This window comes from Pteronotus mesoamericanus, unplaced genomic scaffold, assembly GCF_021234165.1.
Source record: "Pteronotus mesoamericanus isolate MK-2021 breed Mesoamerican mustached bat unplaced genomic scaffold, CSHL_Meso_final contig_74, whole genome shotgun sequence".
NCBI classification, from domain to species: domain Eukaryota; kingdom Metazoa; phylum Chordata; class Mammalia; order Chiroptera; family Mormoopidae; genus Pteronotus; species Pteronotus mesoamericanus.
The window spans coordinates 36,193,211-36,207,488 of record NW_026555247.1 but is presented as its reverse complement, the minus strand read 5'-3'; the positions used below and the strand labels follow the sequence as shown (position 1 = coordinate 36,207,488).

Here is a 14,278-nt window from a genome sequence, read left to right as displayed (position 1 = left end):
CTATTTGAGATGAAAATTAGATGATTTATTGCATTGCACCAATTACTTTAAAAACTGCCCATGTCTAAATACCAGGCAGTGCGTGCTATGCCTGGAACAGACACATAATCTTACAAATAAATTCTGTTCAATCAGCATTTTAAAGAAACTGTCATGTGACCTATTTGTGAAATTCTATAATAAAAAGTGTTAAGCTTTGCTGTAAATAGCTACATAGTTTATTTTAAACAGAAAGCTGACTATGTGCCTTGATTTTTTATAATAGCCATTTTCTTGGATGGCAAAGTATAGACCTCATAGTATTTTAAAGGGGGGGGGGACCCGTAAGAATTACTGCTGAATCTGAATAATTGTTTTTTAATTTGTTTTATATTTTACAATTTGATTCATTAGGTTTTCCTAAAACAAAGAATGCTTATCCTCTATTCTGATTGTCTATGATCTAGGCAACACAGGTCAGGATTGTAAAGTCCACTGTTCCTAATGGAGCGGTTCTCAAAGTCTTGTTGCGGGACCCCAGGAGAGGTCCCTAAAAACTTTATAGGAGATTCCTGAGTCCAAAATTATTTTTTAACAGTACTAAGATGCTATTTGCCTTTTGTCACTCTCATTTTCATCTAAGTGTCCAGTGGCGATTTCTAGACAGAATCTGCCTTTGTGATACCATACCTTGGCTACAGAAACAGACGTAAAAATCTATCTTCTAATATGCCAGACACTAAAAGATTTGTAAAAATATAAAACGACACTCTTCTTCCAGTCTTTTGTTTTATAAAATAGTTGTTTTTCATAAATATATTTAGGTTAACAAGAATGGATTTATTATTTTTCTAAATGAAATTAATATATATTAAAATATTTCGCAGTTTAAATTTCTGATACAGTAAATATAAATAGATTTGCTACTTAAATAAAAGCTGCTTAGGGGCCTCAATTTTTGAGAAGTTAAAGCAGTTCTGAAATAGAGTTACCAGATAAAATATTACACATCCACTTAAATTTGAATTTCCAAAATCTAAGAAAATTTTTTAGTGTAAGTACATCCCAAATATGGCACAGGACATACTTATACTAAAAAACATAAAATAAAAAAAATCTGTTGTTATTATATATTAAAATAATAAAATAAAAAATTATCTGTTGTTATCCTGAAACTCAAGTTTAACTGGGTGCTGGTTTTTCCTAAGTCTGGCAACTCTGTCCTGAAAGAGATGAAACTGCTGTTACAGTCCAAATGAAAAGAGTATCCTACTTTCTAGATATGTTTCCTCACTTGGTAGAACTGGCCAGTTTTAAAATATGCATGAAATTAAACTGAACTTTTAAAAAAAGTTCTCCAAGGAAGGGAAGACACTAGACATCACCCAAAACAATGCAGTATGTGGATGAAGGAGGAGTTCTACAGGAAGCAGGCTCACAGGGCGATCTGAATGTCCATTCCTAACTGGGCAGGTCACAGTGGGTGCTCATGCCCCAGGAATATGACTTCTTCCGTGAAGGTTGATCTCTGCCTTAAGCAAGCCCCGCCCACTGTATGTGACCATCTAGGTTAACACCCACTGACATGCCCATTTTTCAGACCCCTCAGAAACCTAGCCACCCTCAAGAGAGTACGTAATACTGGTAACTAGCCTGTGATCCAACCCCTACCTTCCTCTCTCCCACCCTCAGGTTATCTGCTTTCAGTTCCCTCCTTACGCACGAAAGAAACTGCAAAGTGTTCTTCTCCAGAGCATCTTAGATCTTTGCTTCCCGGCACTGCCATCAATTTGGCTCAAATAAACTCTTAACAAAAATTCTCTACAGGTATGGATGTTTCTTATGTCTACAAGTACAAAGACTTTCCACAAAGTGAAGAACGGAAGGATTACAACTCCAGTAATTCATCCAGACGAGAAATGGAAGCACAGACTTTGGGAAAAGTATCTGGTAACAAGGGGGGCGGGAGCGGAGGTATATTCATCTATACAAACAGATTTACTAGGATCACACCACTCCTGAGAGCAAAGGAAAGCAGTGAGTTACAAGAGTAAAAGGCAGTTGACCAGCTTAAGTGGGAGAGGAGAATAAACAGCAAACCCTGAACAAGTACTGTCTACTCATTTGATGTATATATCTTTTGTATTTTACAATGGCCACCAGCTTTAAATGTAAAGAAATGTAATTATTCTTTGCAGCAATTCAAGAACAAAAGCTGCCTGCAGGGGCAGAGTCTGAGCCCCCTGCCCCTAAATCTGCTCTGTCCAGTAGGTACCATGGGCATTAGGAGCCGCTGCTTACCTGAAGTGGGGCTAGTCCAAATTGGGATGTTCGCTAAATATAAAATAAACACTGATTTTCAAAGACTGAGTACAAAAAGAATGTAAACTCTAGGTTGTTAGAACTGATCATTTTGACATATTGAATTAAGTGACATATTATTAAAATCAATTTCACCTGCTTTTTTTTCTTTCTTTTTTGGATGTGGCTACCAGAAAATTTAAAATGACATGGCTTCCACTGCATTTCCATTGGAAAAGCATTCTCTCCGTAACAACAGTGAGCAGGACACCGGAACATCCAACCCAAATGACACCAAATCTTCTTAAAGGGCTTGTGAGGGCCTCTTCCCTGAGCCCGTCCCACCCCCAACCCCCACCCCTTAACAGACCCTGTGAGGGGACAGAGAATGGAAGCGCGGGCTCCGTGCCCACACCACAGCGGCGGTGGGGAGGATGGAGCTAGAGCCGGGGCCAGCGCTCCCCACGCTGCCGCATCAGTGCAGAATCCCCAGGGATCTGAGGATTTTAAATTGGGTCTATGCTTGGAGACGTGGGGCTTTAGGACAAGTCACCCCAAATGTGCCTCTGAGTTATGCAGATTGTTCTACCCCTTCCTTAACGACCTGGAAGAACATGAATTAGAGGCCTTGCTCACAATGAGAGAACATCAATGATAACATCTTTTGACCTGTCTGTGGAACAGGACGAACTCCGACTTCCTAAGCATCTGCTCTTCTTCTCATCCTGCGATGACTCTTTGAAGCCTCCAAGGAACCCTACCTCATTCCTACCTCAAGATGTCCCATGTACCTATTTTTTTTCTTTCTCCAAAACTCTTGTGCATACTGGGTCCCCATACATACATGCGTATTAAATTTGGTTATTTTCTCTTGCTACTCTGTCTTGTTTTTATTTGATTAGACTAGCTGTAAGAACCTTGAGGGTAGAGAAAAGTTTCTTTCTCTTCCACACAAGTCATCAAAAAAGTATATTTGTGAAGGTAGGGGGGTATATTTTATTTAATGGTTTGTTGGCTTGATTATAACTTAAATATTTAGATATATGGTACAGAGCCTCCATTTATATTCTTGCCCTAGACCTGTATATTTTAAGAGCTGATTCTGATTTAAACGTGGTATCTTAAATTTCTCTCACTCCTCACCACATTCTCTGTCTCCCTCATATTCCTTCTTGTGCAGCCCATCCCCCAAACTCTTTCCAGAAAAGAACACAGTGTTCAGCAGACTTGTTTAGCAAACAAAGCACGATTGTTTCTTGAGAACTCAAGTCCTTGATCAGAACACATTAAAACTCATCTGTTTTGAAAACTCTAACCCTTAGCGACCTTAGAGTCCTACTTTTTCTTAATAGATAAGGAAAGCAGTCAGATGACAGGCATCCGCCAATTCAGAGAAAGATAAGAGGGAAGGTCTGCCTAGAACCTTCTTCCCTCAGGTCTTAAAAAAATACCTGGAGGCAAAGTTGAAGTTGAGGGTGAGATAAGAGATGCAAATGAGGAGTGGAAGACTTTTCCTTCTTTACCTTCCTTCAAGAAGAATGCAGAGGAGTGAGCAGGGTGACAATGCACTCCTGGAAGAAAAGACTAGAAATCCTTACATCTCCTAAAAAGAGAAAAGATTTTTGACTCTGCCACGCAAACAGGTGAACCAGATCAACTGTGCACGGACCCCGATTCTAAAATAAAACTGGATGGCTTTAAAATATACCTATTTGGTGAAATACTTTAAAATATTTTAACACTACAATTCTTAATCCTTAAAATTAAATCCTTCAAATGAAGTTACATTATATTCACTCAGAGTACAGATATTTCCTCATTGTTGTTCAATGTAGGTAAACAGAGCAGAATCAGAGTATCACCAAATTTCAGATTAACGAAAAGTATTTTAATGACGATTGTAATAGCGACAGTGGTCAATTTAGCAATAACAAGGGATGGTTACTTTTGATGCTTTAGAAACTGAAAGAACAAGACACTGTGGTTTGTTTTTTTAAAAAAATCTGTTACACATGTATATGAACACACAGTCCCAAGGCTAAAGAGAGTTACTTGAAGTGGATATTTATTGTCCTTATTTCTCAGGGTTATCGAAAGTGAGAATAGAAGGGGGTTTTGCAATCATTTTCTTTCATGTCACAAGCTCACAGGTTAGAAAATCAGGCTCAGAGAAATTGTGTGACTACTGCATACAACGTGAATATACTGCTTTTCAACATGCATACTGCTTCTCCTCCTGCCTGCTCTTCTTTTATTACATCTAATTAAAGAGTGTAATGCAATCAGGTATTGTTCTGTAACAGAGCTCTGAGTAGGGAAAAGAAACCAAGTTAACATTTATGCAGAGTCTAACACAGTGTGCTCTTCCCCTAAAATGAAGTGACGCACACAGTACAGCATTACATTGGCCAGCAGCAGTGGGCACTGTGTGTGCCGTTAGAACTCAGGTCTGACTAAATCCGGAGTTCCAAGGCGCACTTCTGTTTTTAATACCAAGTGTCACTGAAAAGTACAATCAACTAAACACCCTTATCATCTACACAGACAGAAAACTCTAGTTGTGTATGGTCACAATTAGTTATGCCAAGGGGAATGTAATAAAGTGCATGATTATTGACAAAGGGTGGGAGCCTTCAGGTGACAGAAGGTCAAACGTGCAGATGAGCAAAGATGGTAGAATAGAGCCAATAGAATCACTGCTTGGCCCATTGGATGACATTTCTTTCATCTGCATTTCTTACTGTCTTTATATTATAAAAAAGTATAGTAACAGTGATACTGTATCTAGACACGAGGTGTGCTAAACTATCCAGGGGTTTGATTCGTTAATGTTCTTACCTTTTCCTTTCTTTCTCCAATTTCACAACCAAAACTAATTAACAGCCAAGCAGGAATAGCAAACACCTTAAAACTGCCAATAAGGGAATAGAGCAACCATCAGTTTTGCCCCTGCCCTTGTCTGGCTTCCCTTTTAATCTAGACAGCAGTATACCATACCATGTTAATGTATTTTATACTCTTCACTTCGTTTTAAGTGGATTTTTTTTCCTTCAGTCACTAAATTTCCACGTATAATATTCCAAACTACTCCCTTGAGCAAATTATTTAATGCTACGAAAGGGAAGAGTGCTTAACTTCTCACACTGAATCAAAAGGTTAAAATGCAGCCCATTGATGCGTCTGATTTTCCTATCTTTAGTAGGAAGATATATACATAGATTTTTAAAACATATCAGCCACAGCTCTACAAGTTTGTTTCATTCTGGCGAAAAAAAAAAAAAAATCCAAACAACAAACAAACAAAAAAAACCTCAACAACTTACTTAGAAAATGAAGAGGAACCATGTTATCCAGGGCAGCAGAGAAAAAGCAAAGGTTCTATGATATCAAATTTAGGAAAAACAAACACACACACAAAGGCTGCCAATCCTCATATACCTCCCCCTCCTGGGCTCCTTTTATCAGGATCACAGAAGTGTTTCATCTTCTCTCCTTTCTCCGCATTTATCCACTCAATCTACCCACACTCAAAAATTTATGTACCAAATTCTCACTGCATCTTGAGCTAAGGGAATGGTTATATACCTGTATATATCTGGGACACAAACCGAAGTAAAGATAGCATCATGACTATTTGGAAACATAATACTAATTGGCTTTTAGACCCATCTAAATCTTTTGAGATTTTCTTTCCAGGAATTAAGGATATACTAGTAAAATAAAGTAACAAAACCATGGAAGTAGTTCTTTTTAAAACACATTTCAAGTGTGCTCAAAATGAGTGTTAAGACATTACACTCATGAAGAGGAAACCATACTTGTTTTACTCCATCAGTTAGAGGAAAAAAAACCTATTTTCTAGAGTTATCATTCACTACAAGTGGGTCAATTAAAAGAAGATTCCCTGGGTGATTGGATTTCTGTTTCAAATAAGTCCTGTCCCCCACCCCCCACCCAGGGGACATGCTAATACACGTTGGAAATCATCATGCTTCAATAGGAAGGGATGAAGGACCTCCTGGAGTCGGAGGCCTCGCTCTGGGCTTAGTCCTCTGCTTTCCATGGATCAGGAGAGGCAGGCTCCCTAACAGTGGCTCCCAGTGACTGCGCCCCTGCGGAGTGTAACCAGCTGCCAGTGCCCTGTGACACTCGCTGTACTTGAAGAGGAAGGTCGCTTCTATTTGATCACCAAAACATCACATCCTCATTCTAATAAACCAAACTATAGAAGCATATAAAGAAAATGTTAAGTCTCTCCAGCTTCCTTCCAAAGCCCCTCCCCCTCAGATAACCAGTGACAAGAGCGTGGTATACACCTCCTTCCAAAGATTTTCCTCCTTCTAAAACATAGACATGCATAAATAGGAGATAACCTCCCTCCCTATTTTTTGAGTGGGGCCACACCCACACACACTTCTTCTATAACTTGTTTTCTCATTGAATACCAACAACGCATCTTTCTGTCAGGACATAAAAATCTCACTCACTCTTTGACAGCTGCATAATACACAGAATACAAATGTAGCACAATTTATTCCATCCTTCCACACTGACATTAGGAGTGCTCCTAGTTTTTATGCTGTTAGAAATAATTCAGCATATCTATTTGTGCAGCAATGATTTTATTTCGCAATATATGAGTGCCCAATGCCTCATCCATAATTCTGAATCAAAGATCTTGCATTGATTCACATGGTGACAAAAAGCTGATTGGGCAGATGTAAACATTCATTTTTTTCTCTTTGCAAATATGAACGTGTTTGCTTACGGAGCACTGTCCCAAACTCTGCCAGAGGTGCTACATAAAGCACAGTATAAGCACCGTGTTGTCTTCAGTAACATGTAAATCTCTCAATTCTGAAACACAAATGGCCTCAAGAGTTTGGGATGAGGGACTGTGAACCTGTATTTCTAAAAGCATAACTGACTGACCGAAGAGCATGTACAATTTAAATTTTAACACATGCTTTAAAAAGCTGCAGAAATGTAGGCGAGGGTTTCCTTCCATGCTACCAGAATTGCCTGGCATTTCATTTACCACCCGTCCCGTGGCTGCTCATCTGACGGACAGAAGGTGGCAGGTCTCGGGCCATTTCAATCTGTATTTCTCAGTGAAGTTCATCTTCTTCAAAATCCCATGTGCCACACGCAGAGTCCTCTGCTCTGTGTCACATGACTCTCCCGGCTCACTGTTTCGTTCTTCCCACTGTTAGTAGTGATTTTTGCCACATACTAATATTTATTTGCTACAATTGGTCAATCTTTTTCTTTATGGAGTCTATGTTTTTCACCTTGCTTGAGAAGGTCCTCTTATTCCTAATCTCAAACTGGTACCAATTTTCTCCTATATTTCCTTCTAATATTTATGTATTTTTTACTTTTAGATCTTTATTTCACTTGACATTTACTTTTATACAGAATGGTAGGTAGAAGTCTAATTATTTTCTTCTGGTAGCTGATTATTCTAACACCATTTACTACATAAAGCATCCTTTACAAAATCCATTCAATTTAACAGTGGCGGAAGAGAGAACAAAAAGAGAAAGCTTGGTGCTGTTCAAATAAAAGAGACAAAGAAAAAGTTTGGGTAAAAACAAGTTACATTTACTTTTTGTTTCTCTTTCCTTTTCTTCCAAGAGAATTTATAAAAATCACGTGCCTGTGTTTTTGTTCTTCCTAGGAGCCCACTTTGTGGTTTGGAACCGGTAAAATGTTTTAATAAAATGATTAGTTTGACAGAGTAATGCTTTTTATTTTTAGAAAGACAAATCCTCGGACGGGTATCACAGTACTTTTAAAAATGTGCATTGAATGCACTTACTCTCAAGTGCATTAGTTAAGTCAATGAGTGAAAGAGTCATCAGTAACTGGCTTGATTTCTCTTCCACACACACTCCTCAAAATTCTGATTTCCTTTAATGTGGAACTATACTGGTTTGGGAACTTAGTCCTGCAGCCGTGTTTTAATAGTTTTGTCCCAGTCCCGGTATGATATAGGGCAACATATATGGCTATAAGAGTTACGTAAGGAAGCAAAAACGATTGCGCCAGACTTAAAAGTCTCTCTCATGGATGCAGAAGGAAAAAAGAATATCTTTTGCCCTCTGTTCCTCTTGGACATGCCTGTGGTTGCAGTGGCACGAGAACCATTTCAATGCCGGGTCTGCCTCAGAACTGCTGGGAACACCTACGCCTCAGAAAGCATGACTCAACTCCCTTCAGCTCTCATACTGCTCGCCACGCTCCTGAACCGCACTGCCCTGGGACTGAACTCTCCTCATTGACTTCTCTGTTTCTTGGGGCAGCATTTTCCCCGCTGTCCCTTTACGACTTCTGAAATGTATCCACAGGAACTGATGTACGCCGTTCTGCTCCAAGGGCTGAGCCATCCACCAGCCTCTTTCCCAGTGAGCACCTGCCAGGGTCTTCTGGGAGGTTCAGCCCACACAAATGCTAACGTGGCACATGCCCAGCTTCTCAACACTGGAGCCAGAATAAACAGAAACCATCCCATCTTAAGCCTAACCACCATAAATGACTCTCCATACAAGCAAAATAAGCACAAAACCTTCTCATATGACTAAAGAAACAAAAATAAATACATGCATATTTTACTTGGATAAAAATGAAAATTTAAAGCCACAAAAGGGGTTGAGCAAAATTTTAATTGCTGCAGATGTTAAAATGCAGAATAAGTATACCAAAGCTACAATTGATAGATGTCATTTTTCCAAAATAATAATCAAGGAAATAGAAGACACTTGGTGTTGGCAGTAATTACAATTGACATATTACTGTAAAGGCAAATGAAAGCGTACCCAAAAGAGAGCAAATTTTATCTTAATCTTTCTTTTGAAATAATTCCAACAGGAGGCACTTATTGGTTCCCTAGTTGTGCCAGATCGTAGGCTAAATTAGTTCTATGGAACACAACAGTCGCTGCAGGGGAGGGGAAGGGGCGTGCAGGTGCAGGTTCCCATGAATCAAGTTAAGTATTGGTTGGGGTGGCCGAAAAGTTCCTTTGGTTTTTTCCGTAAGATGGCTCTAGAAGCACTTAGTTGTCTTTAACATCATGCAAAACAATTTTGTTAAACTGTATGGTAACAGCTATCCTATCAGCGTTTATTTAAAAAAAAAAAAAAAGTCAAAATTGGTGTAGCCATTTTAATATTGAAAATGGAAGAAAAACACATTTTCAGCATATTATGCTTTATTATTTCAAGAAAGGTAAAAATGCAACTGAAGCACACAAAAAGATTTGTGCAGTGTATGGAGAAGGTTCTGTGGCAGTTCCAATGTGTCAAAAGCGGTTTGTAAAGTTTCATGCTGAGATTTCTCGCTGGATGACGCTCCACGGTCAGGTAGACCAGATGAAATTGATAGCGATCAAATCGAGACAGTAATTGAGAACAATCAATGTTATACCATGTGCGAGGAAGCCGACATACTCAAAGTATCCAAATCAATAAAGTTATTGGTGAAAATAAAAAATGCATGTTATTTTATGGAAAAAACCTAAATGGACTTTTTGGCCAACCCAATCTGTTATATAGAAAGCCACTCCAAATCATTAAGACAGCAATGATGTGCAAATAGCAGTCTTTACATGCACAGTAACCCTGCATGATTCATGAAAACAAGGCATCGTAAGCAGCATAAATGTCACATTCTTGCCTCTTTGGTAAACTGGCAATATAATGGTCAAAAAGACAAGTAAGAAATATGTTATCATGTTACAGTCAAACATCTCTCTCTTACGAAATGGATTCCTTATTCATTTTATCCATGACTATGTTTTTAAAATTTTCTCACCAAAAGATCTGCCATAGTTGGCCAATTTATTTGCAATACTATTCAAGAAATGTTTAATATTAACCACCACACTGGCAGGACAAATGACAAAAATGTAAAAAAGTAGATTTCTGTAAAAGGAAGAAAACAGGTCACTATTTCCACTCTTCAAAGCAAGGGAGATGCATCTGGATAAAATCCCAGCTGAGTCATACAAGGACATATAGCAAATGAAAACTGGACAACATCATCTCTATCAAGGATATTATATCATCAAAGGGGAAAGTGGACATAAGCTAACGCCAGGAGAATAATTATATTGTGAAAATGTGTTATAAGTAGCTTAAGCTCATATCACGAAATGGACCAGGCTTATCTGGTAGTTAAACAGTAAATGTTCAACACCCAAAATGTTACTAGGAGTAAAAATGTCTGATCCTAGGACTGAACCTTCACTTGCCAAACATTTTCTGAGTTCTTGTTGTACACAAAGGTGTGTGAATCACGCAAATATGAACTGGGCATGGTTTCCACCCTCTGAGAACTTGAAACAGTTTGGGGGCAAAGCTGCTATAATATAAAGCAGAAGATGAAACTTATTGGGGAAAAAAAATATCATGAGTGCTTCCAGAAGAGAAAACTCACTTTTATCTAAGGATATGAGCAGAGTTCGACAGGCAGATGGGGATCAGAAGAGAGCATTCAAAGAGAAGAGGGTGGAGTGTTTCTCAAACTTGAGCATGCAGTTAACAATGCAGACCCCCGGGCCCTCACACCGGAGGCTCAGATTCAGCAGGTCTCAGGTGAACACTGAGAACCTTGGATTCCGAAACATCCCAGGTAGAGGCGATGTTCATGAGCCATATGGTCAGCCACACTGATTTGGAGGGCAAAAACTAATGTACATGGGAAACAGTAACCAAACCATATTGTTAAGCAAAGAACTCCTTGGTTGTAAAGGGTGCTTAAAAACTATTCAGAGAGCACCTCAAATTACAGATGAAGACACTGCTATTTACCGGTGAAAATTTCTGAATGGGGAGTGAAATAATCTTTCCTAGGATGCATGGATTTGTAGATCATATAAATCAAACAACACCTCCTCTTCCCTTGTTGTATTTCCTACACATGCATGCACACACGCTTTTGCATGCACATTCCTCTCTACATAGGGTGAAAGTTTGCATTCTGGCAGACAATTTTAAGAACTATTTGGAAAGTCAGATTTCCCTCAGGTTCTCTTGTTAATTATCTGTCCCAAAGACATCACCAGGGAGGGATGGGTGTGCCCTGCTCTAGAGATCAGCCAGGCAAACGGCCAGCTAGAGCACCATGGTCCTAACCTACCCATGGGAAAGGACAACAGGCATGAGACTCCTCCCGCTCAAAGCTCGGTTCTTATGAAGAGCATGGTGAGTGACATCAAAATGACAGGCACTCTTAGGAAACACAGAAACGCTTGGGGGGCCTTTCATTTTCAGAAGTTACACATGTAGTTGTCAGAGGAGCTGCAGAGTTAGCTGTCTGACCCGAGGCAGAGGAGAAAGGGAGAGAGAGGAGCATTGCTGCTTTCCACACTGGCAGCCAAAGAGTTATTTCAGAAGTCATCAGCAATGGTATTAACCATGTTCCCAAGATCCATGACACTGTGCCGTCAACAGCGACAAAATAAGCATCTGCTGGCCCTCTCAGTGCACACTTATCACTGTCCCCTAAAACCTACGCAGAGGGAAAAGTTGGTTACCATGCAAAACAGCAAACATCTACAAATACTATGTTTAACATTAATCTCTTGCAGTTAAGTTAAAGCTTAGAGAGTACAGCAAAGAGCTCGACTAAAACAAACAGAAGAATGGGACTGGCCAGAATACAATAACCTCACTGGAACTAAGCCAAGGCTTCTGAAGATCCCTCACCACTTATTTAAGAAGAAAAAAAATGTTACAGAACAGCTTAAAGGACCCCAAGAAGTCAATAGGGCAAACTGTAATTTAGTACAGTCTCACTGATAAATAAATCTTTTGTCTCTTTCCGAGCACCCCCTTCTAAGTGCACTATCCGAGGGAAGAAGAAAATAGGCCATTATTGCCAGAAATGAGGTTAGGAGCCGCCAAGGAGAGGACCAAAGGCTACACAATCTCATTGCCCCAAGCACCAAGTAAAGGCTTTCCTTTGATCAAATGCTCCGAGAAGGAAAATGGAAATTGTGTGAAATGGAAAGCTTCCCAAGAGGATCAAAACTCCATCTGAAAGCAAAGCTGTATCAGAAAGGAACTTCCAGCGTGGGAGAAGGGCACATCATGCAGCCCGTGAAATTCCTTAAACATTTGGCAGGCACCCCCAACCCCAGCAGTGGTCTCGCCTCCCCAAGGTTCTCGCGACTGACAAGAAGCACTTGTCCTGCATGTTTCTTCTTTAACACCTGGGCTTATACGTGTTCTTTAGCAGTTGGCTGCTCTTCTTTGCTTGTAATTTTTTATATGGCAGAGCATCGTCAAAGAAGCTAAAATTGTTCTAAGTACTGCAGTTTGAGTCTGACACATGAGCTGCAAAAACATTTCAGCCTGCTAGTCCTGATCTGTATGTTAATGTATCACTATTTCCCTTTAAAGTGAGTTTTCAGTAATTACTGATAAAAACAAAAATTAAAATCTCTCTATAGAAACCTGGAAATGTGAACTTCTGGTAAGGATAAGTAATTAACATGAGTAACTGCAGTTCTGGAATGCCGGATCCCCGAGAGAACAGAGTAGGAAATAAGGTCATTTGTTTTCCACTCCATGGGGATTAAAGTGTAAAAATTCAAGCTTTCTAAGAAGAAAGGTACTTAATAAATGCCAGGCATAATTATGAGTGTCTCAGGACTCACTTCTTCATAACTTTCATTCTGCTACACCCACATACTCGCACACCCAACTCAACCTAATTCCTCCACTCCCACTCTCCTCCCATCTGAAAACTCCACGCCCCTCCCCATCTCCCTTACTCTCTTCAGCTAAAACAAAGTTCACACCTAATCAGAGCGCAAATCACTTCTTTCTACCAAGTGTTTAATTCACTCTCTCCTTGATCCAAAGGTAATCTTTACCTTATTTTAGGTTACATTATACTAATTTTACACCATAGCCTGTAAGACACAATCACACACTAAATCCTAAATTCCTTGAAATTGATCTCTAGGGTGCCATAATACGTAATGTAATTGCTCAGCAATCATTCTAAATGACTACTGTCCCCTTAAAATAGTCACCTTGAGCACTAAATACATGAAAAGATTCCACTGTTCAAAGCATTTTTGGATGTTCTCTTCTACATGGATCACATCCTTTTGATTATCGTTAGTGGTGAAAAAACCATCAATTTAATTCAACAAATGTTCATTAAGTACATTAGGTACAAAGAAAGCTGACAATTCAGAACAGAAAAAGGTCACATGGAGGTGAAGTAACCAAAAGCTTCAAGAAACAAGTCATTACAAATATGCTCTGAAGGGTGGATAGGATTCAGCAGGTGGAGCCCGGGTTTGGCAGATGAAAAGTTAGGAATGCCACCTTCCTTGCAGGGTGAACGTGTTATGTTTATAGAGAATGGTGAATAGACACACAGGTTTTGGTTTTTTTGTTTGTTTTTTTTTAAGTTAATGCCTCCTTTTCCAACTTGAAATCCTTTCTTAAGAATCTTTCCCTCTGTAATGTTTTCTAAATCATCTTACTATCTCATCTTACCTTCTACCAAACAGAAATATAGCAGTAAGTTACCAGTCTCACTTCCTTCTACAAGTGGCTACAAATATGGTACCTTTTGCAAAGACGCCAGAGTTGGAAAACAGAATTCCCACCACCATTCATATATATTTACGTTCATTTGCCAAGACCTGGCAACAGGTCCTCCCTCTGAGGAAGAACTAATTTCTGCCCTCTAAAGAATAAAATACAGAAGACAGTTAAATAATAAAGGTGACAGGCTGAAGTCAACTCTTTCCTTATGGTATCTACACTGTAACTCAGGCAAAAATTAAATGTGACCTCAAATATTTAAAAGCTGATGCAACACTGCTATTCCTAGGCATTACATCCTTATTAAAACTGGTTCTTTTTAAACTACTGCATAAAATATTGTGACACTGTGAGGGGACAATAACAACAAAACAACAACAAAATTCAGTATCCAGAGGAGAATGTAAAAAAAGAAAAAAGTTGATGGTGGT

The 14,278-nt window shown here is 39.2% G+C and overlaps 1 protein-coding gene across 1 annotated transcript in view; it reads right to left on the bottom strand.

Annotated features, from left to right (window-relative positions):
* The window catches only part of PHLPP1 (PH domain and leucine rich repeat protein phosphatase 1), a 174,039-nt gene that overhangs the window by 44,360 nt on the left and 115,401 nt on the right, over window positions 1–14,278 (bottom strand). The window lies entirely within an intron of this gene.